Below are 23,341 nucleotides of genomic sequence, written 5' to 3' on the forward strand. Positions count from 1 at the left end.
AGCCAAGGTGGCGCAGTGGTTAAATGCAGCACTGCAGGCTACTGCTAGATCAGCAGGTCAGCGGTTCAAATCTCACCGGCTCAGGGTTGACTCAGCCTTCCATCCTTCCGAGGTGGGTAAAATGAGGACCCAGATTGTTGGGGGCAATATGCTGACTCTCTGTAAACCGCTTAGAGAGGCCTGAAAGGCCTATGAAGCGGTATATAAGTCTACTGCTATTGCTATTGCTATTGCTAAAAAAGAGAAAGATTTACAAATGATAATGTCAGAATTAATAGCAGAGATGCTACAAAGAGACAAGCATGAGATCCTAAATGAATTGGACGATATATAAGGGAAAGCACTAATAATGCCAGAAGACACCAATTACCTAGAGAAGTACACATTAGATTCGCGAGGAAAAAATTGAGAGATATAATTTATAGAATAACAAGAGATGAGATGATGGTGTACAAAGGGAAAGAGATACAAACACTGAAACAAATCCCGTGAAGAGTGAGGGAGCTACGGAGAAACTATCAATTTCTGGTGACACAATTGATTAAACGAGATATACTATTTAGGTGGTTGGTACCTCAAGGGATGCTGGTAACTTGGCAGGAGAAAAGGATTAAAGTTGACAATCTGGAGAAGGCACAAGATTTATATGAGCAACTAGTAGGCCTGGAAGAGGAACAGAGCAGTAAGGAGGAGTTGGAATATAGAAGCCAGGAAGAACAACAGAGAACAACAGAAGGAGAACAAGGAGAAAGTAGTAGGGAGGAGAAAGAGCAACAGAGAGAGGAGGAAGTGAGACCAAAAACAAGGAGCTGAAAAAGAAACTAGAGTTAATAAAAAATAAAGACAGGCAGAGAATTAGGAGGATGGAAGAAGAAATTCAATTATTGTCAGTAAATATTAAGAGTTTAAATTCACCAACAAAAAGAAAGCGTATTTGGGCAAAATTAACAAAACACAAAGCAGATATAATATTGTTACAGGAAACACACATTAAAAAACAAAATATAAAATACCTGGAATGTCCTAAATTAGGAAAATTATATGCAGCATCAGGAGAAGAAAAGAGAAAAGGGATAGCGATATATGTTAAAGATGGGATAAAGACAAATTTAATTTATGCAGACCCAAAGGGAAGAATATTAATGATAGAGATAGGGATAAACCAAAAATCAGTAGTACTGGTAGCAATATATGCCCCAAACGAAAATCAGAAGGACTTTTATAAAAACCTACACGAAAAAATTAGAGAAATTGGATTGGGGAATATTTGTATAATAGGAGATTATAATGCCATAGTGGATGTAAAAAAAATTACGTAAGTGACAAAAAAACTAAAAATAAAAAAGTATTACCAACTTGCTTTGAGATGATGGAGGAGCTAAATTTAATAGGTATTTGGAGAAAAATGGAACCAGGAAAAAAAAACAATTTACCTTTTACTCCAATCCACATCAATCCTGGTCATGGATTGATATGGCATGGATGAATGGGGAAATTGGGGCAGAAATACATGCAATTGAAATATTACCAAATACATGGGCGGATCACAACCCCATTAAAATAATTTGGGAAGGGAAGAAGGCGGGTCTTAGCAGTGAGAAGACGGAGTTTCAGGCTATTCCTGAAATTCCCCTATTCTGAAGGAAATTGGACGGTTCGTTTTCGGACCCAAACTGTCCCGGAGAGACAGTGAAAGGTTGGAGGAGATCCAGTGACCTCAGAGACATTCACAAAGTCTCTGGGGGGCTTGGAATTTAACCTCCTTTGCCAGTTCCTTCTGGATTAGTTGTAAGCTAACCGAAACTGCAGATTGCCCCTAAGAATGGTGTGAGTGTTTTCAACTGGTAAGCTGATTTTATTACTCAAAGAGATACGGTCCGCATAAAAATTTAAGCTAATTGAAACCAAAGAACAGAAGAATCTAGCGGCGAATTGGTTTTTTTTTATGGGTTTATGGCCGGTGGTTACCCTATTACTTAAATGTTTTAAATGCTACTTACATGGATAAAGGAAAGATTACTCCAACATCTCCTCTGACTCTCCTTAAGCGGGCTGTAAACCAATTTACTATAATTTGGCTCCTTACAATTTGACACTTTTATTGCTTGGCTGTGTTGGTGTAAGATCAGATAGTTGTAGTTGTAGTAGTTGTAGTTGCGTTTATTTATAGGCCGCCCTTTTCCCTGAGGGGACTCAGGGCGGCTAACAACTTATGGGAGGGGAAGACGTACAATAACATAAAAATACAATATATAGTTAAGATCAAACAACATTCATTCAACATTCGGGCGGGGGCAAACTATGGTCTTTACCCCCAGGCCTGGCGGGATAGCCAGATCTTAAGGGCTGTGCGGAAGGTCTGAAGGGTGGTGAGGGTACGAATCTCCACGGGGAGATCGTTCCAGAGGGTCGGAGCTGCTACAGAAAAGGCTCTCCTCCGCGTAGTTGCCAGCCGACACTGGCTGGCAGATGGCACTCGGAGGAGGCCTAATCTGTGGGATCTTATGGGTCGAGAGGAGGTAATTGGCAGAAGGCGGTCTCCCAAGTACGCAGATCCACTACCATGAAGGGCTTTATAGGTAGTAAGAAGCACCTTGAAGTGCACACGGAGGCCAACAGGTAGCCAGTGCAGCTCGCGGAGGATAGGTGTTATGTGGGCGAACCGAGGTGCACCCACGATCACTCGCGCGGCCGCATTCTGGACTAGCTGAAGCCGCCGAATGCTCTTCAAGGGCAGCCCCATGTAGAGCACGTTGCAGTATTCCAGCCTAGAGGTCACGAGGGCACGAGTGACTGTTGTGAGAGCCTCCCGATTCAGGTAGGGTCGCAACTGGCGCACCAGGCGAACCTGGGCAAATGCCCCCCTGGTCACAGCCGACAGGTGGTGATCAAAAGTCAGCTGTGGATCCAGGAGGACTCCCAAGTTGCGAACCCTGTCTGAGGGGTGTAAATTTTGACCCCCCAGCCTGATCGTTGGAACACTAGCCAAATTTTTGGGAGGGAAACACAACAGCCACTCGGTCTTTTCTGGGTTGAGTACAAGCTTGTTAGCCCGCATCCAGTCCCTAACGGCTTCAAGACCCCGGCTCATCACGTCCACCGCTTCATTGAGTTGGCACGGGGCGGACAGATACAGCTGCGTATCGTCCGCATATTGGTGGTATCTTATCCCGTGCCTCCGAATGATCTCGCCCAGCGGTTTCATGTAGATGTTAAATAGTACGGGGGACAGGACCGACCCCTGCGGCACCCCATATGATAGGGGCCTTGTGGTCGATCTCTGACCCCCGACCAACACCGACTGCGACCTGTCCGAGAGGTAGGAGGAGAACCACTGTAAAACAGTGCCTCCCACCCCCACCTCCCGCAGTCGTCGCAGAAGGATACCATGGTCGATGGTATCGAAAGCCGCTGAGAGGTCGAGGAGAACCAAGATGGAGGCATAGCCTCCATCCCTGGCTCTCCAGAGATCATCGGTCAATGCGACCAAAGCGGTTTCTGTGCTGTAACCAGGTCTGAAGCCGGACTGGAAGGGGTCCAGGTAATCGGCTTCCTCCAAGGACCGCTGGAGCTGGTAGGCCACCACCTTCTCAACAACCTTCCCAATAAAGGGGAGGTTGGAGACTGGACGATAGTTGTTAAGTACGGCTGGATCCAAAGATGGTTTCTTCAGGAGGGGTCTCACCACCGCCGTTTTAAGTGCGGCGGGGAAGTGCCCCTCCCGAAGCGAGGCGGTAATAACCGCTTGGATCCAGCCCCGTGTCACCTCCCTGCTGTTAGCCACCAGCCAGGAGGGACACGGGTCCAGTACACAGGTGGAGGCACTCACAGCCCTCATGGCCTTGTCCACGTCCCCAGAAGTAACATCCTGAAACTCAACCCAGCGATGGTCAACCAAATCGTCCTCTCGTGCCTCGGCTGGCTCTGCAAAGGTGGAGTCCAAATCCGACCGAAACCGAGCAACTTTGTCCGCCAAGAACTGGGCATAATCCTCAGCCCTACCCTGCAAGGGGTCCCCCGTATCCCTCTTATTTAAGAGGGAGCGGGTTATCCTAAACAGGGCGGCTGGACGAGACTCGGCGGACGCAACCAAGGTGGCAATATAAGATCTCTTTGCTGCCCTAAGTGCCCTGATGTAATCCTTGGTGCAAGTTGTTAAGAGTGCTCGGTTCGGTTCGGATTTATCGGACCTCCACAAGTGCTCTAGGCGTCTCCTCCGGCGCTTCCTCTCCCGGAGCTCCTCGGTGAACCAAGGAGGCCTCCGGGATCCGCCGCCTCGGAGGGGCCGTAGTGGCGCAATCCGGTCGAGGGTCTCCGATGCTGCCGAATGCCAGGCGGCAGCCAGAGTCTCTACCGGACTGTGGGCGAGAGTATCAGGAATAACCCCAAGCTCCGTCTGGAACCTCAAAGGGTCCATAAGTCGCCTGGGGCGGAACCACTTGGTCGGTTCCTCCTCCCTACAGTGGGGGTTTGGTCTTCGGAAGTCAAGCCTCAGTAGGCAGTGGTCTGACCACGACAGGGGTATGATCTCATTACCCCTCAGACCAAGATCACAAGTCCACTGCTCCGAGAGGAATACGAGGTCGAGCGTGTGACCCGCAGAGTGAGTTGGGCCCCGAATTATCTGGGTCAAGCCCATGGCTGTCATGGAAGCCATGAACTCCTGCGCTCCATCAGAGTGTTCACCGAGCAGCAGACCCACTTGACCCTTGAGGTCCAACTTCACCAGCAGGCACTCACACCCGACAAGCTCCGGAGCAGGGATCCTACGAGGAACCAAAGACTCCCGAATAACAATAGCCACACCCCCACCCCTTCGCTGAGCTCTCGGCTGATGAAGCACCTGAAATCCTTCTGGGCACATCTCTACGAGGGGGACTCCTCCCTCCGGGCCCAGCCAGGTTTCAGTAATACATGCCAGGTCTGCCCCCTCGTCTAAAATTAAGTCCCGGACGAGGGGAGCCTTGTGAACAACAGACCTGGCATTTAGCGACAACAGCCGGAGACCAGGGTCCTGACTACTCGCGCCATCTGGCCTCGGAGTGGGACCTATAGGGCCGGAAGGAGGGATCGCTGTAACATAGCGAACCCTCCTTCCCCGGTAATGGCCAGCCCTAAAGTCCCCGCCATATCTGCCCCTCCCCGTTATGACCGTAATGCTCCGACCCACTCCCGTGTCCGTGGTTCCCCCAACCACACCTATAGCTCCCGCATTCCCGGTCAGGCCCTCCGAATCAGACACACTCATTCGTTCACTCAGACAGTCCCCACGTGATAATTAAAAACACACAAATACAACAATATAGGATAATAAAAGTGGGCGCATTCACTCAGTCACATGCAGTCTCATACACTCATCATACCAATTTAAAATAAAAAATAAAAAAAAAAATTTTTAAATTTAAAAATTTAAAGATAAGATTGCACAGCTCCCAGCGTGTTCTTACTTGCAAACATCTTAAAGCTTCTAAAGGGAAAATAGCTGCGTCACAAACATGGCGTCTATACAAGCTTCAAATGATTCATTTCAAATGATTTTCTCTGCGTTACAAAAGTTGCTTGATACATATGATAGATTTGAAAAAAAGCTGGACTATTTGTTGGTTTTAACATCAAAATATGAAGAAAAAAGTGAGAATGTTGAATGTTTGAGTGTTCCTGAAATACAAATGAAGAATGTCAGAAATGAAGTTTCTCAATTTGCTGACATTCCGGGCATCTGGTTTAAAGATTCTCAACTTGCTGACACTTCGGGCGTCTGGTTTACTTTGGAGGGAGAAAGAGATGCAACGTTTGAAAGGGGGGCAGCCATACAGAAGATTTATTTCAAAAGAGGAGGAATGAGAAGCATTAAAGAATTTATACTTTATGAAACATCATTTGCAAAATTTCCGATACCACCACTGAGAATTAAAGACAAGCTGAAAAGTGCAACAAGCGTAGGACAACACCTAGGACATTATATGAGAGGCATCATAAGCAAAAAGGTGCGAAGATATTCCTGTTTGGACTTGCTTATAAAGACGTTTGTAGAATTTGATCCACGAATGGTAATTGGATTAAGGAGGCTTTGTTATTGGAGAGACACAGGCTGATAGATGGAAGAATACAATTCAAAATTCGCTAAACCTAATTATTCTTATTTGTAATAGACATAGCTGAATAATAATTGATATTGATAGTAATGTATATAATGTGGAGTTGATATGATAAATAATAATTGGATATGAGAAGGGAAGGTTGGAAATATTTTTGGACCATATACAAAGGTTATTAATCACAATAATTATCACTATTAAAAAATAAAATAAAACTATATACAGTTAGATGTTAACTAATATGGGGAAAATGTTACGATATACGATATAATTACATAAAGAAGGGAGAAAGATAATAAACTATATGCATGGAAGATGGAATTTTTGGTATTAAATATTATGGATGTTCAGCTAAAACAGGATATGAGGATTTGATGTTAATAGAGGATTTTACAAACAAGTAAATGAAATGCTAGCATGTGGTTATGGATTAAATCTTTGGCATAGTTAAGGATGAAGGATGTTTAAATAACTGTAGTCAACTAAAAGTGGAGGTATAATGATGTCAATATGGTAAACATTTGAGTTAAGATATTTGAATTAATATGAATTAATGGAAGAGATGCACCAAAACATGTTGTAACCAGCTGATATACTTTTTATAATATATACCTGTGGTTGTTTTTTTTTCTTTTTTCTTCTTTTGTTTTTCCTTTTTTTCCCTCCTGCCTTGTTTTTTGTTCTTTTTGTCTTCTCTGTGTTTTGACTTTTTGATTTTTTCTTTTCCCACTGGTGTGGGCATGTGTTGTTTAAGTAACAAAATAATTTTTTTAAAAATAAAATAGCAATAGTTAGACTTATATACCGCTTCATAGGGCTTTCAGCCCTCTCTAAGCGGTTTACAGAGTCAGCATATTGCCCCCAACAACAATCCGGGTCCTCATTTTACCCACCTCGGAAGGATGGAAGGCTGAGTTGACCTTGAGCCGGTGAGATTTGAACCGCCGAACTGCAGCTAGCAGTCAGCTGAAGTGGCTGCAGTACTGCACTTTAACCACTGTGCCTCCCAAAATAATTTGGGAAGGAAAAAAAACTAGACAAAGATGGATGTTAAATGTGCAAATATTAAAAGAAAAAGAATTTATTCAAAAATGTAGAAACGAATTGGAGTTATTCCTTAAGGAAAACACAAAAGAACAGACATCTATACAAAATCTATGGGACACCATGAAAGCTTATTCCCGTGGAATTATTATAGCGTATTCAGCAAAAAGAAACAAAGAGAAATGGGCACAACAGAAAATATTAGAAGAGGAAATTAAAAATTTAGAAATAGAATTACAAAATAAGCCACAGAATGACAAAATTAGAAAGGATTGGATGTTAGCAAAACATAAATTAAATATATCAGACCAGGAAGAAATGGTAAAGGGCCTAAAACTAACAAAACAAAACTTCTTTGAGCAAGCAAATAAACCAGGGAGGTGATTGTCATACAGATTGAGAAAAGAGAGAGAGAAAAGATTAATATATCAACTTCAAGAGAAAACTGGTGAATTACAACATACAATGGAAGGGAAGAAAAAGATTGCATACAAGTACTTTGAGAATGTGTATAAAGGGAACAAGTAGATGAAAAACAAATAAAAGAATATCTGAACGGAGAAGAAAAACCGACAATAACAGAAGACATGAAAGAACTGTTATAAAAAAAAAATAACGAAACTAGAATTGAAACAGGCAATCCAAAAACAGAAAAATAATAAAACGCCAGGCCCAGGTGGATTTCCAGCAGAATGGTATAAAATAATAGATGAATTGAACGAATTGATAGAACCCTTGATGTTGGAGATGTATAATGAGGCACTGGTGAAAGCAAAAATACCGGATTCATGGAGGGAAGCACATATTACATTAATATTTAAAGAAGGTGCAGATAAAAAAGATTCAAAACTATAGGCCAATCTCATTGTTAAATGCCGACTATAAAATATTCACAACAATAATAGCGGTGAGATTGAAAAAACTATTAAATGACTATATACATCCAGACTAAAATGGATTTCTCTCAACAAGGCAAATTAGGAATAATACCAGAATAGTAGCAAATATCTTAGAGTATTATGAGGTGCATCCAGAGAAACAAGTGGCATTTGTTTTTCTGGGTGCACAGAAGGCATTTGACAATTTAAATTGGGAATTCATGATGCAACAAATTAAGAATATGAAATTAGGGGACCAATTTGAAAGATTAATAGAAACGATATACTCTACCCAAAGGGCAAATATATTATTAAATGGGGAAAGAACAGAGACCTTTAAAATAATGAAAGGAGTAAGGCAGGGTTGCCCACTATCACCTCTGTTCTTTATCCTGATGCTTGAAAGTCTGCTAATAAGAATTAGACAAAATTCGGAGATAAGGGGAACTAAAATTAAAAGAGAGGAGTATAAAATTCAGGCCTTTGCAGATGATTTGGTATTCATATAGAAGATCCGCTAGAAACAGGAAATAGTTTAATGCAAGAATTAGAAAAATATGGAGATGTAGCAGGGTGTCAAAGATCCTTTTTAGGATCTTTGGCCTGCCACACTCTCTCTTATTTCATTATGCTGTTTCATTAGTGTAGTAGTTGGGAGGGGGGAATAGAAAGGAGTAGAATTGTGGAATGTGTTGTTGTCATTCCTTTCTAGAAGTCCAAGGACATCTTTTGTCTCCGCACCTCTGCACCTGACCGGAACCAGCTGGGTGGAGATGCCAGCGTGGCTGAAGAAGCTTGGACCATGTGATGGATTTATGGGTGTGGGGATAAGATCATGAACTTTCAACTGGGTGAAATCCCAGGAAGTTTTAGAATTGGGATTTCCACAGTTTGTTGCCAACATGTCTGTCTTATTAAATTGGAACTTTAAGGATAGCTCTGCCTTTGACTCTGATTTAATTCTGCATGAGTGCATGAGTGCGCATGTGCAGGATGGGAAATGGCTGCCCAAGCTAAACGCTGGGCTTACAAAGAACAAAAGAGCGAATTAACCTGCGGATTGAGATCCCGGCGATCGGCAAAAAGGAGTCCTGGCAGGAGATTAGCGACTGGGCAAGCCGAAGAGGCATTTGCCTACGCGGGGGGCTGCTGCTGGACGCCCCCCAGACAGTTTTTGTGACTCCATCCTGGCCTCGGCGGTGTTGAAGAGAGCGGGTGAGCGGCGGGCATTCTATCTCAGCTGCGCAGTGGCGGATGTTTTTCCTAGATGCGCAGCGCTGCCGGTGAGACCCTGGTTCGGGGCTTGTATTTGGACTGCGCTGGACAGTGTGTTACATGAGGCAGTTTGTGCCTCGCCCTGAGGAAGGGGCGGTTGGATTCCAACAGCAGAGTGGTCGGGACTGGGCGGCTGGTTTTGCCGCCGCCGTTTCAGTTTTCCCAGGCCGCCTCCCCCTCACCCCCCTTGTTCCTCTGCCACGGTTCCTTCGCTGCTCGCTGTTGCCGCTGCAGGCGGTGGGCAGATGATGGCGGCATTTCGTTTCATTCTTGGGTGCCTGCAACATCTTCCGACAGCGCCCGCCCGGATTGCAGAACCTTTGGGGGCTATCCTGGACTGCCTCCGCTCCAGAGGGGGAAAACACAATCTGGGTGCCCGTAGAGACTGGACGAACTGGGTGGTTGATTACAATTGCCACCGCCATAGCCCTTCCGGACGCCTCCCCCCACCCACCCCTGTGGCTCAACCTTTGTACTATCGTTCTCTCCTGAACTCTGTTTGTTTGGACTTCTTCCCCTGGTGGACTGGGAGAGTTTCTCCTACAGCTTGTCATCAATATTGTGGAGCTTTTGTCTGCTTCCCTTGCTGGTCATCTGGTCATTCTCCAGCTGTGTTTTTAAACACCACGTTTTGCCTAACCATAGTCCCAGGGCCTCTGGACGTGCTATCTCAGCCCCAACTGCTTTGACTATCACTAGCTGCAACCGCCCTGGGAATATCAATACCATTTTGAATAGCACTTATTTAATTTCATCTATCATAGTGCCTTGGTTTTTTGGACAAACGGGGATGCCCACTGCGCATAGGAAGACCTCTTGCTCCCCTCGACCACCTTAGACTCTTGGGAACTTTTCAGCCTTACCAGAGGAGTGCGCACTTAGGAATGCAGTGTGAATGGTATGTCTGATTGATGACTGTACCCACTTTTTAAATTCATTATTGTTGTATTTTTTGTGTTTTAACTGACTTATGTGGGGAATGCATGGATGAGTGGCTGTGTTTGTGTGGGAGGATGATTGATTCGAAGGACCTGTCGGGAAACGCGGGGGCTATTGGGGTGGGCGGAGGGACCATGGACACGGGAGTGGGCCGGAGCATTACGGTCTTAACAGGGAGGGGCAGATATGGCGGGGACTTTAGGGCTGGCCATTACCGGGGAAGGAGGGCTCGCTACGTCACAGAGATACCTCCTTCCGGCCCTATGAGTCCCACTCCAAGGCCAGATGGCGCGAGTAATCAGGACCCTGGTCTCAGGCTGCTGTCGCTAAATGCCAGGTCTGTAGTTCATAAGGCTCCCCTCGTTCGGGACTTAATTTTAGACGAGAGGGCAGACCTGGCATGTATTACTGAAACCTGGCTGGGCCCGGAGGGAGGGGTCCCCCTCGTAGAGATGTGCCCAGAGGGTTTTCAGGTGCTTCATCAGCCGCGGTCCCAGGAAAGGGGTGGGGGGTGGCTATTGTTATCCGAGAGTCTCTAGTACCTCGTAGGATCCCTGCTCCGGAGCTTGTCGGGTGTGAGTCCCTGCTGGTGAAGTTGGACATCAAGGGTCAAGTGGGCTTGCTGTTAACATACCTGCCTCCCAACAGCATTGCGGCAGCCCTCCCCTTGCTTCTCGAGTTGGTAGCCGAGCTGGCAATTGAGTTTCCCAGGCTTATGGTTCTGGGGGATTTCAACTTGCCTTCGCTTGGTGAACACTCTGATGGAGCGCAGGAGTTCATGGCTTCCATGACAGCCATGGGCTTGACCCAAGTAATTCGGGGCCCGACTCACTCGGCGGGTCACATGCTCGACTTCGTATTCCTCTCGGAGCAGTGGAGTTGTGATCTTGGTTTGAGGGGTAGCGAGATCTTACCCCTGTCATGGTCGGACCACTACCTACTGAGGCTTGACTTTCGGAGACCAAACCCCCACTGTAGGGAGGAGGAACCGATTAGGTGGTTCCACCCCAGGCGACTTATGGACCCTTCGGGCTTTCAGACGGGGCTTGGAGTTATTCCTGATACCCTCGTCCACAGTCCGGCAGAGACTCTGGTTGCTGCCTGGAACTCAGCAGCGACAGAGGCTCTTAACCGGATTGCGCCTTTATGGCCGATCCGAGGCAGTGGATCCAGGAGGGCCCCTTGGTTTACTGAGGAACTCCGGGAGATGAAGCACCGAAAGAGACGCCTAGAGCAACGATGGACATCCAGTAAGTCCGAGTCAGACCGAGCACTTTTAACATCCAGCATCAGAGCTTACCTCCACGCAATTAGGACGACTAAAAGAACACACATTGCCTCTCTGATTGCTTCCGCTGAGTCGCGCCCAGCCGCCTTGTTCAGGATAACCTGTTCCCTCCTAAATAGGAGGGATATGAGCGATCCTTTGCAAGGCAGAGCTGAGGATTACGTCCAATTCCTCGCGGATAAAGTTGCTCGGCTTCAGGTGGACCTGGACTCCAATTGCGCAGAACCAGCTGAGGCAACAGGGGAGAATCTGGCAGGACATCACTGGATTGATTTTCAAGCTGTTACCCCTGAGGACGTGGACAAGGCCATGGGAGCTGTAAGTACCTCCACATGTGTACTGGACCCGTGCCCCTCCTGGCTGGTTGCTAACAGCAGGGAGGTGACACGGGGCTGGATCCAGGCGGTTGTTACCACCTCCCTTCGGGAGGGGTTCTTTCTCCCCGCTCTAAAGGCAGACGTGGTGAGACCCCTTCTGAAGAAACCATCTTTGGATCCAGCCGTTTTAAACAACTATCGTCCAGTCTCCAACCTCCCCTTCGTGGGGAAGGTTGTTGAGAAGGTGGTAGCCTTTTAGCTCCAGCGGTCCTTGGAGGAAACCGATTATCTAGATCCCTTCCAGTCGGGATTTAGGCCTGGCTACAGCACGGAAACCGCTTTGGTCGCATTGATCGATGATCTCTGGAGAGCCAGGGATGGAGGTTATGCCTCCGTCCTAGTGCTCCTTGACCTCTCAGTGGCTTTTGATACCATTGACCATGGTATCCTTCTGCGACGACTGCGGGAGGTGGGGGTGGGAGGCACTGTTCTACGGTGGTTCTCCTCTTACCTCTCGGACAGGTCGCAGTCAGTGTTGGTCGGAGGGCAGAGATCGACCCCTAGGCCCCTGATGTATGGGGTACCGCAGGGTTCGGTCCTGTCCCCCCTCCTGTTTAATATCTACATGAAACCGCTGGGTGAGATCATTCGATGGCACGGGATAAAATACCACCAGTATGCGGACGATACGCAGCTGTATCTGTCCGCCCCGTGCCAACTCAATGAAGCGGTGGACGTGATGTGCCAGGGCCTCGAGGCTGTTAGGGACTGGATGGGGGCTAACAAGCTTGTACTCAATCCAGATAAGACCGAGTGGCTGGTGTGTTTCCCTCCTACTAATTGGCCAAGTGTTCCATCTCTCAGGCTGGGGGGTCAAACAGTACGCCCCTCAGACAGGGTCCGCAATTTGGGAGTCCTCCTGGACCCACAGCTGACTTTTGAACACCACTTGTCAGCTGTGACCTGGGGGGCATTTGCCCAGGTTCGCCTGGTGCACCAGTTGCGTCCCTACCTGAACCGGGAGGCCCTCACTACAGTCACTCGCGCCCTTGTGACCTCTAGACTGGACTACTGCAACGTGCTCTACATGGGGCAGCCCTTGAAGAGCATTCGGCAACTTCAGCTTGTCCAGAATGCAGCCGCTCGAGTGATCGTGGGTGCACCTCGGTTCACCCACGTAACACCTATCCTCCGCGAGCTGCACTGGCTGCCTATTGGTCTCCGGATACGCTTCAAGGCGCTAGTCGTCACTTATAAAGCCCTTCATGGTATTGGACCTGGGTACTTGAGAGACTGCCTGCTGCCAATTACCTCCACCAGACCGATTAGATCCCCCAGACTAGGCCTCCTCCGAATTCCATCCGTTGGCCAGTGTCGACTGGCGACTACCCGGAGGAGAGCCTTCTCTGTGGCTGCTCCGACCCTCTGGAACAAACTCCCCATGGAGATTCGCACCCTCACCACCCTCCAGGCCTTCCGCAAAGCCCTTAAAACCTGGCTGTTCCGACAGGCCTGGGGCTAAAGAACCGTGCCCCTATCTCGAATAGTATGATTGTTGTGCTTTTAAATTATGTATTGTTTTGTGTTTGTCAAATTGTCTGTATCCCCCTTCCCTTGTTTGAGTTGTGAGCCGCCCTGAGTCCCCCTCGGGGGAAAAGGGCGGCATACAAATGAAACAAACAAACAAACAAACAAACAAACAAACAAACAAACAAACAAATATTTGGAACACTGACATTATCCAAAATCTCCTTTTAAAATAAATCACCAGCACCCTGGCAAGGGGGCTGGTGAGGGGGGTGCTGATTTCTCAATGCTGACTGAACGGGTCAGCGTAAAATATCAGCGAACAATTAAGGGAAAGCTTTTTGAGATAAGAAGCTGAGATGAGACACTTCTCTACATCTCTCCCAAGCAGCAAAGGAATTTGTGGGAGAGGAAATTTTCAGATAAAGAGCATCTGGGAAGATGCAGCTGGAGGGAACTGGGAAAACTAACTCACCGCACGGCTGGAGAATGAAAGTCCCAGATCAACTTGAGCAGCTAAACGTGAGTGATCTCCCCCTCCTTCCCCAGCCAAGAATTCTAGGGGGGGAAAGCTGCAATGGACTGGAGGACTGGAGTGGAGATAATTACTCCTTTCAAACAGTGATAAATGACCCATTACCCTGCAACTGAGTTGAAGACAGATTGCCTATCAAAATGGAAAATTCAACCCAGCCAGAAAGAAGGGATTTAGCCAGCATCTTTCGCTAGACAGCCACCGGAAATTGGGCTGCAGCTTGTGAATCAAGCACCACCAAATTTGGCTTTCTTCCCAGAGTATGGATGGAAAAGATGCCAGTGGGCACCTGCTTGGCCATCAACATGGGAAAATCCTCCAAGCCAGCAGAGGGGGCCTTGGCACATAAACCCCCCTAGCCAGCCATCGTTGGTTGAACTGCAACCTGTGAATCAGGCAACCCTGGAATGGGTCTTAACTCCAGGTCATGGATGGAAGGGATGCCAGTGGGCATCTGCCCTCCCTTAGCAGATGGCACCATGGCAGATAACTGGGCAGTGGCCAATCCAGGGATTGACCTTCCCACAGAGTCCAGTCTCACCTGCAATGCCCCAACAGGTTCTTACCCCACCTTCCTACAGAGAAGAGTTCTCAACAATGGAAGAAAGAATGAATAAGGGGAAAGCTGCAGGAGGGATAATGGAACAATGTGATGAGGCGGTTCCTAAGTTTAGAGGTGTAACTAGGTTCCTTCCTTCGTGGGGGCCAATAAAATGCCACCGTTGCTGTCAATTTGGCCACAGAGCGTCAGAGTGCTTGGGTCCAACCCCAATGCCACAAATGTGCATACCAACCACCACGGCGGTAAAGAGAAGGCCTCAGATGCCACCAGAAAAGAGTCATCTGGGCCAACAACCTCTGGAAGAGGATCCCCAACCTAAGGTGATGAAAAGTCCTACCAAGGGGGAGGCCTCAGAGGAGGAAAATGCTGAAGAATAAACGTGTGCACCAACCACCACAAAGAGAAGGCCCCAGATGCCACCACAGAAGAGTCATCTGGGCCAACAACCTCTGGAAGAGGATCCCCAACCTAAGGTGATGAAATGTCCTACCAATGGGGAGGCCTTGGAGGAGGAAAATGCTGAAGATGATCCAATGGTGAATGCACCTATCTGCCTCTTTGCCTTCCAAGTCAAACTCCAAGTACCTGAGACGGGGGTGGAAGGGGAAGTTGAATCAGTTGTGGACACTGGTTGCACTTGATGCTTAATCAGCATGTCGATTGTCAAGCAATTAGGCATACACACAAGACCTCTAGCCTGTCCCAATCGGGTTGAGCAGGTAGATGGAACACTAATTGGAGGGGGCCCAGCATGCTCATAACTGAACTGGTGAAGTTACAAGTGGGCTGCCACTATGAGCTTCTCAGATTCATTGTGGCTCCAGAGATGCCAGAATCAATTATCTTGGGGCTTGCATGGCTTGACAAGTGGAAGCCTACCATAAAGTGGGAAGACGGTGGTAGGAAATTGACGATCGCGGTTGGGCTGCTACCACCTGTGGAGGAAAAGGACCAGACAGGGATGATTGAACCCAAGAGACCAGAAACTGCAGCACTTGCAGCAGAGACAAAAACCCCAGGGTCCAACAAGTACCAAAAACTTGTTGGGGGAGGTTGTCAAGAAAACCACAGTACAACAGCAAGAAGGGAGAAGTTATTCACCCCATCATTTCTTCCTTCCACCAAAAGATAGCCCAAGTCACTAACTGAAGCCAGGATAAGCTGAGGACAGCTATGAAATTGGTGCTCCCAACAGACCAGTGGCTCAACAATAACCAGGAAATCCTAACGATGGAAAATGGATTAGCCTGGAAGGGGTCCAAACTGTACGTCCCAGCAGAGTTGAGGCTGGAAGTTCTACAGCGAAGCATGAGGCGGAACTAGGCCACTTTGGATTCCTAAAAACGCTCCACCTCACCAGGCGTCAATTTTGGTGCTACTTGCGCAACGATGAAACCACTGCCGGAGAAGTCCCCTGGACTACTACAACGAATGGCTAGCCCTAGCCGACCATGGGAAGAGGTTGCAATGGACTTCGTCATCGAACTCCCAGACAGCAGTGGGAATAGAGTAATCTGGACAGTTATTGATTTGGTTTCCAAGCAGGCACACTTCATCGCTTGCTCAGGGTTGCTGTCTGCAAAGAAATTAGCGAAAATGTTTGTGAAACACATTTATCGCCTGCACGGATTGCCCAAGAGGATCATTTCAGACCGCAGAGTCCAGTTCAAAGCCAAGTCCTGGAAAGAGGTTCTGAGGTCCAATGGGTCCACACAAGAACTGAGCTCAGAAGTTCATCCCTGGATGAACTGCACAGCAGAGAGGGCCAATGCAGTGGTGGAAAAATACATCCAGTGTTATGTGGATTATCAGCAAGACAACTGGTCGGACTAGCTACCCTTTGCCGAAGTGGCGTACAACAACGCAGTCCACAGCAGCACTGAATTAACTCCTTTCCAGATTACCAGTGGCATGGAATTTGTTGCCATGCCTGAGTTGCCTAGAGAACCTCCCTCCTTCATATCTCTGAATGAATGGATGGACACACTAAAGAAAGGATGGGAAAATATGAAGAAGGCTCTAGCAGATGCAGCAGAAGCCTACAAGAAGCAAGCTGATAAACACCGCTCGCTCCAAAATCCCTTTCATGTGGGGAACAAAGTTTTTGTGTCTACTAAATACATGAGATTAAGAATGCCTAGCAAGGAAATTTTGGTCAAAAATTTCTAGCTCTATTCCCAATATTGAAGATAGTTAACCCAGTTATAGTTCAACTCAGTCAACCCAGAAGTCTAGGGAAAATTGACCCAGAATTTCATTGTAGCTTGTTGAAATCAGTAATTGGGTCTAACATAAGAGCATCCACCCAAGCTTTCTCTCCTCCTGTAGTGATAGAAGGGGAAACACAATCTGAGGTGGAAAAAATCATAGACTCCAGGCTGAATAGGGGTTGCTTACAGTATTTAGTGCATTGGAAGGATTACCCTTTGTCTGAAGCCACTTGAGTGAAAAGCTGGAACCTAAAAGTGGAGAAGTTAGTAGAACAATTCCATGAGAACTTTCCCGATAAGACAAAGGGTCTCCCTGGGCGGGGGGGAGAGGTGGTTAATTTTGTTATGCTAACTTTTATGTTATTCTCTTTTCAGGAAACGTTTTTCTTCTGAGGAGAGGCCGCTTGTCAGGCCTGCAGTCATATTCCTTTTTAGGATCTTTGACATGCCACACTCTCTATTATTTCATTCTGCTGTTTCATTAGTGTAGTAATTGGGGAGGGGGGATAGAAAGGAATATAATTGTGGAATGTGTTGTTGTCATTCCTTTCTAGAAGCCCAAGGTCATCTTTTGTCTCCGCACCTCTGCACCAATGTTCCCTCTAAGCTGCACGGCTGCGCAACCGCGTACATGACAAAAAACACCGCGCAGAAGTTTCAAACTGCCGCAGTGTTTTTTAATGTCTTAAAATATGACTGAAAATATCCCCCCTCCCTCCTTTCTCTCTCTGCACCGAACTCTCTCCTCCATCTGGTGATTGGTGCAATCAAGGAAAACTCTGCCCGGAGACCGATGATGCTGAAGAAGGGAGAATTCCTACTTTTCCTCTGGGGATTTGTCGGTTACTGGGAAAACGCGATTCACTGGTTGTAGCCTGCATTTCTCTGCACATCCGGGGTTTCTCAGGCATTGCGTCATCTGAAGCCCCGTTCTGGGCTTGGCAGTCTTTCTGCAACCCCTTTGCTTTGCGGAGGGAAGGAGCATGGAGTTGGACTGCCTGAGCCAAACGGGTCCATGGGATCTTGAGACTTGATTTTTGAGCCATACCATTCCATTCCATTCCTTTCCTTTCCCTTTCTGTCATTCTTCTATCTTCCTTTCCTTTTCCTTTTTTTCCTTTTCTTTTTATTTATTTATATTTTTTTAATTTTTATTACATAGACAACACATACACACAACAATAAAACAAACACACACACACACACACACACAAAGCCATCATCACATACAGCATGTTGTTTGGTTACAGGTGTTTTAACATTTATCATTCTTATACATTTATTATTTCATTTAATAGGTTATAATATACAGTTTGGGTTGTTTTGTTTCCCATCCCTTCCTCCTGTTGTAACACCACCTTATTTTCCCTTTCTTTTCCCCCTCCCTCCCTTCTCTTTCTTCCTTCCTCCTCTCCTTTTCCTTCCTTCTTCCTGTACCTTTCTCCTACTCCTGCTCTTCCTCTTCCCCTTCCTACCCTCTCTCCTTTCTTTTCTCTCCCTTCCATCCTCCTTTCCTTTCCCTTTCCTTTCTCCCTCCCTCCCTTCTCTACTTCCTTCCTTCCTCCTCTCCTTCCCCTTCCTTCTTCCCGTACCTTTCTCCTACTCCTGCTCTTCCTCTTCCCCTTTCTACCCTCTCTCCTCCTCTTTCTCTCCTTTCCATCCTACTCTCCTTACCTCTTTCTTCTTTCCCCCGTCTTCCTTTCATTCTCTCCTCCTCTCTCCCTTTCTTTTTCTATTGTTGTTGGTGTGTCTATTTTAAATCTCAGTTTATGTTTCCTTGAGATGGTATTTCCGCCAACCCAGACATAATTTAGTATCATTTCTTATTCCCTTACCTTTGCTAATCTATCCTAACTATATTTCCCCCCACACACAAACTTTGTATCTCTCTGTTGTATATATACTTATATATTTAATACACACAACAATATAAAGAGAGAGTGAGAGTGTAAGAGAACAGTATAAAGGTTTATAAACATAGAAGCAAAATAATATTTACATGTACAGGTATGATGACATAATAATGTTGATATAATGACTGTAAGGTGTTGTAGAAGGAAAATAATAATAATTAAAAAAAACCTGAGTGGAAAAAAATAAATAGCATGTTTAGTTTATTATTTATTGCCCCCTAGTGCTGATAGGCAACATGACACAGATGAACTGAATTCATTTCCTTAATAAATACAAATTTAAAGAACAAAATTATATTTTAGAATGTCAGCTTTAATGGGCTTCTGCATCTTTTGGAAGATACAATGCACATTAACTTAATGGAATTAATGGAATCAATAAAATACATAGCAATCCTGTCAAGGAAGGTAGAGTTTATTACAGGAAGTGCTTTTTAAATTATTATTTAGAATTGATTTTAACAGTTCTAATTATAGTTGGATATAATCCTGTCTAAAAGTATACACAGGTGTTCGAGTACCTACCCATTAAGAAGTATAATTTTGCTGTTCAAAATTTAAAGGGGAAAAAAATGTGTGTTCAACAGATTTTCAGCAGATCAACATTGATTGAATACTATTGAGTACTGTTGACTATGGTTGAGTATTAATCGAAAGGGGAAAAGTAAGACAGCTGAAAAAAATGTGGTCCATCTAAGTCCAAAATAAGTGTAAGACTGTGTCCCAACAAACTGAATTAGTTTTGTAGAGATGACTACCATGAAGTTATAAAAGACACTTAATTGAACTATGTTTTAGACTGAAAGAAATGAAAATAGTGTTTAGTTTTCCACTCTTTGGAGCCACCACCCATGGAAACTTTATATAGTGATAAAATATGACTGATATTCAGTTGTCTAGAAATACTACCAATAAAAATAGCAACAAAGTTCCTTCCACCTTATTTTATAAAAGAAGATTGTAAAATTAGAAATAGATTTTTATTAGATCTATGACTATGTCATCCCTGTGACTTATTGCAGTAATCAAACAAGACTCAAAACTTAAAATTCTTTTTTAGATAATTTTATTAGATTTTTTCAGATTAAGAGAAAAAACTAACAAAAATTAAAGTAGAAGAAAAGACTAAAGGGCGAAAAAGAAAGCAAAGCCAAAAGTTCAGGGAAAAAAAGAAATACAAAGATTTCCAGCTTTCCTTTACAGCAGATATGAGTTTAAATTTACATTAAATTCTTACTGTCTGCAACATTGCTTTCATTTTTCTACTATCTACTATTTTGTCTAGTATCATCAAATCCAAATGTCAGAATTTCATTTTTCCCTATTTCATGCAAAAAGTACAAAAAAGGTTTCCAACCAGCATTAAAATTAATAAATGTATTTTCTCTAATTAAAGCTGCCAATATTTTATCTCAGCCAGCTCCATCAATTTTACCACCCATTCTTCCATTGTGGGTAATTTTGAATCTTTCCATTGTTATGTATAAAGGTATCTCAAACATATGTTAGAAATATGATTAACAAGTGGGGACTTGTTAGCATGCTTGGTGGACATGTAAAAAAGCTTTAAAATTGGGTTTAAATACATACATTGATTCAGAAGTTCTTAAAGACTTATGAAGACTCACAATTGAAATCAAAGATATTCCTTTTGGGATTGATGGACAAATAATTGGGAAAAACTGTTTTTTACATATGACAACAGCAACAAGACTGCTGCTTGTGCACAACTATGAAAATAACTTTAATTCTAAGATGATTGATTTTGTATCAGTTTCAGTTAATATATCTTAGATTTTAATAAGAAGCAACATAGCTTTTTGCCATCTTATTACACATCAGATGGTTGATTCAGCAAAGCAGTTTTAAATTAATACAAAAGAAATAAAGACATGATTAGGTAACTACTAGGATTTTCCAGCACCTTTCAAGGTTCAGATGCAGTAGTAATACACGTACAAAAGAATTCAAACTGCAGCACAACCATTCCTATGAAGAGTAGTTGGAATGCATTTTTCTTTTTTTCACAGCCTTCTAAGCCTAATGGCAGATCACTTTCGAAATTTCAGAAGTTTCAAACGGAGTTGCTTATATTACATACAGATGTTTGGGCTCAAATAAAGGAGTAGATCCCTTTGGCCATATTCAAACAGTAAGTGTGCTTAGAGTAAGGTGACCAGATTTTAACATTGGTAAAGAGGGACACCATTGACGGGGGGGGGGGGTTATTCTTGATTTAAAAATTTTAAAAAAAATCAGGACTTTTTAGTTAATGTTATCTTCAATCCTCATGAACGAATAATCCAATTGATTAGGAATAAGATGTTCTGATAGAATAAATGGTCTATGGTTCATTTATTTTTATTTTTATTAGATTTTTATCCCACCTGTCTTATTTTTACAAATAACTGAAAGGCAGAAAGCATACCTAATCTTCCTTTTAATATTTTCCTGTGAGGTGGGTTGGGCTGAGAGAGAATGACTGGCCCAAAAGCAGGACTCGAACTCATCTTCCCTTGGTGTGTAGGCCAGTCCTTTCACCACTACACCAAAAGGCTTTCATTTAGTAGGAAGACACGGAAGAGGTTTTTTTTTAGTGTAATGAGGGAAATGGGGGGAAATTTTGCTTGAAGCAAGATTTCTGGGATAGGGTCTTTCTTTTTTGGGTTGGTTTAATACCCATCTCTTGGCATTCTGGGAGTTCTCCCCTGGGAAGGAAGCTTTGACCGAAATATTATTTTTGCTCCACTAGAAAAGGCCAAAGTGAGAGGGAAAGGCACTGATGGTGGAGGAAGATGAAAAGTGAACTTTAATCACATTTACTTTTTATCTTTCTCGCCTGCTTAATTATTTTTATTAGTTTATCAGAATATAAAAGACAAAAAAATGAAAATAAGGGGAAATTAAGAGTGGAAAAAGGGAAAAAGGAGAAAGTGTGTGGTAGAAGGGGAAAAGGGGGGGGAGGCATTGACTTCTGACTCTTTTTTAGCACAGTAGAAGATAATAACATTACAACCTCAACTTTTTACTTTTACACAATAATATATACTACCCAATTCTATAACAATAAAGTATCTAATCAGGAAAACCAAAATCACAATTTCATTTTTTCCATCGCAAGCACAAAATTTAAAAGTGGTTTCCACATGGAAACTAAAATAGATATGTTCTTTTCTTTGAATAAAGCAATCAGTTTAACCATCCCTACTTTTCATCTTGCTGTGATAAATAACATATAATTCTGTTCACACCTATTAATCTTTATAGACCATCATCATTTATATTAAAAAGGGAAAAACCTTTTTTTACATCCATTTTAAAACTCTAAACTTTTCTTTAAAAATATTTAGCAAGAGGGAAAGGCAGAAGGAAAATGCCCCCTTTTTCCTGTGCCTCTGTGGCTATGGGGAATGAAAGGACCAGGGTCCCCCCTCCCCCCCGCTGAAAAGAATCCCTGAACAACTTTGTGCAGTGCACAGCTCCATTTCTGTGCCTTTTACTGCTCAGTTTGGTGCCATTTCCATCAAAGTTTTGGAAAAGTTTCTTCTTCTTTCTTTATGCTATAATTTTGAGTCTGAGAAGGGTTTGCTGTTCTTTCTGACCTTTAAAATGATACATTTCAGTGACTCTTTCTCTGTGCTTGCCTTTAAGAAGCACTCCAAGTCAATCCAGAATGATGTAGATGTTAATACAAAGAACTGAGCAAATTAAAATGGTGAAATTAGTCCCAGGGAAATATTTTTCAAAGAAACCTTGATAGTGATGAGGAGCTCCTCGCGTGCCACCATTTTTCCCACATGAGCCGACCTCCAACCTCCGTGCCCCTCCCCTCTGGGAAATCCAGGAAGGAACAGTCGCTACTTCTCTAGCCAAAGTATTTCCTGGAGCTCTATGGTACTGAGTCATCTTTTCTTATAAAAGGAAATAAAAGGGGCGGGGGGGGGGGTGTTCCGTTTTCTTGCTTTAACGTTTTAATATCTTCAATGAAAGTACTGAGACATAAAGAGGGGTTAGACATATTGTCTTTTGTCTTGCCCCGGTTAGGATTTCTTAAGCAAATCCACTGCGCTTTGAACATGAAGCCAAAATCGGGACTTTTTAAAAGCGGGACGCGGGACAAATTGTTAGAAATCGTGACTGTCCCGCCGAAAGCGGGACATCTGGTCACCTTAGCTTAGAATAACCTGAGACCTAGAATATTATCTGAAATAGGTAGCAAGAAATCTTAGCTCCATTGTGATGAGATGAGTATGCAATTTGATGCAAGGAAAAAGAATAAAATAAACTTACCAGAAGTTTTCCAGAAAAGTTTAAAATGTCTCCTTCTTGGACTCCCCAGTGATTTTGGGAACCAATAAAAAAACTTGGCTATCCTTCTAATTGTTTTATTAAAATCATGTCTTATTGCCATAATGACAAGTTATCAACTGATCTTGAGATAACCACAGCAAACTGCAGAAAGGAAGGAGGGGAAAACTTAAATCCTCAAAGCTGAGAATAGAACCTCAGACAGTGTATCTCAGCACCACCTGTCAGTCCTAAATCCTCTCTTTCCCATTCAAGGAAGAATGCATATCTGAGCTGCATTACTATATTACTATATTTACTGAGGAATATTTTCTTTTTATAATTTCCAATTTTCTTCTAAGTGTGTTAGGCTTTCCAGGTGTGCAACACACTATTCTTGCTTGTTCAAGAATCCACTTATGGAATAAAATAGAAAGGTCTCAGGTGGCTTTTCATGTTGCCAAGGTA

The 23,341-nt window shown here is 44.3% G+C and overlaps 1 long non-coding RNA gene across 1 annotated transcript in view; it reads right to left on the reverse strand.

The window, feature by feature from the left end:
• Window positions 1–23,341, reverse strand: part of LOC148044114 (uncharacterized) — a 46,172-nt gene that overhangs the window by 18,607 nt on the left and 4,224 nt on the right. The window lies entirely within an intron of this gene.

Source organism: Thamnophis sirtalis, unplaced genomic scaffold (assembly GCF_051295495.1).
Source record: "Thamnophis sirtalis isolate CommonGarterSnake01/CBP01778 unplaced genomic scaffold, rThaSir2_p1.2 scaffold_9, whole genome shotgun sequence".
Classification (NCBI taxonomy): Eukaryota; Metazoa; Chordata; class Lepidosauria; order Squamata; family Natricidae; genus Thamnophis; species Thamnophis sirtalis.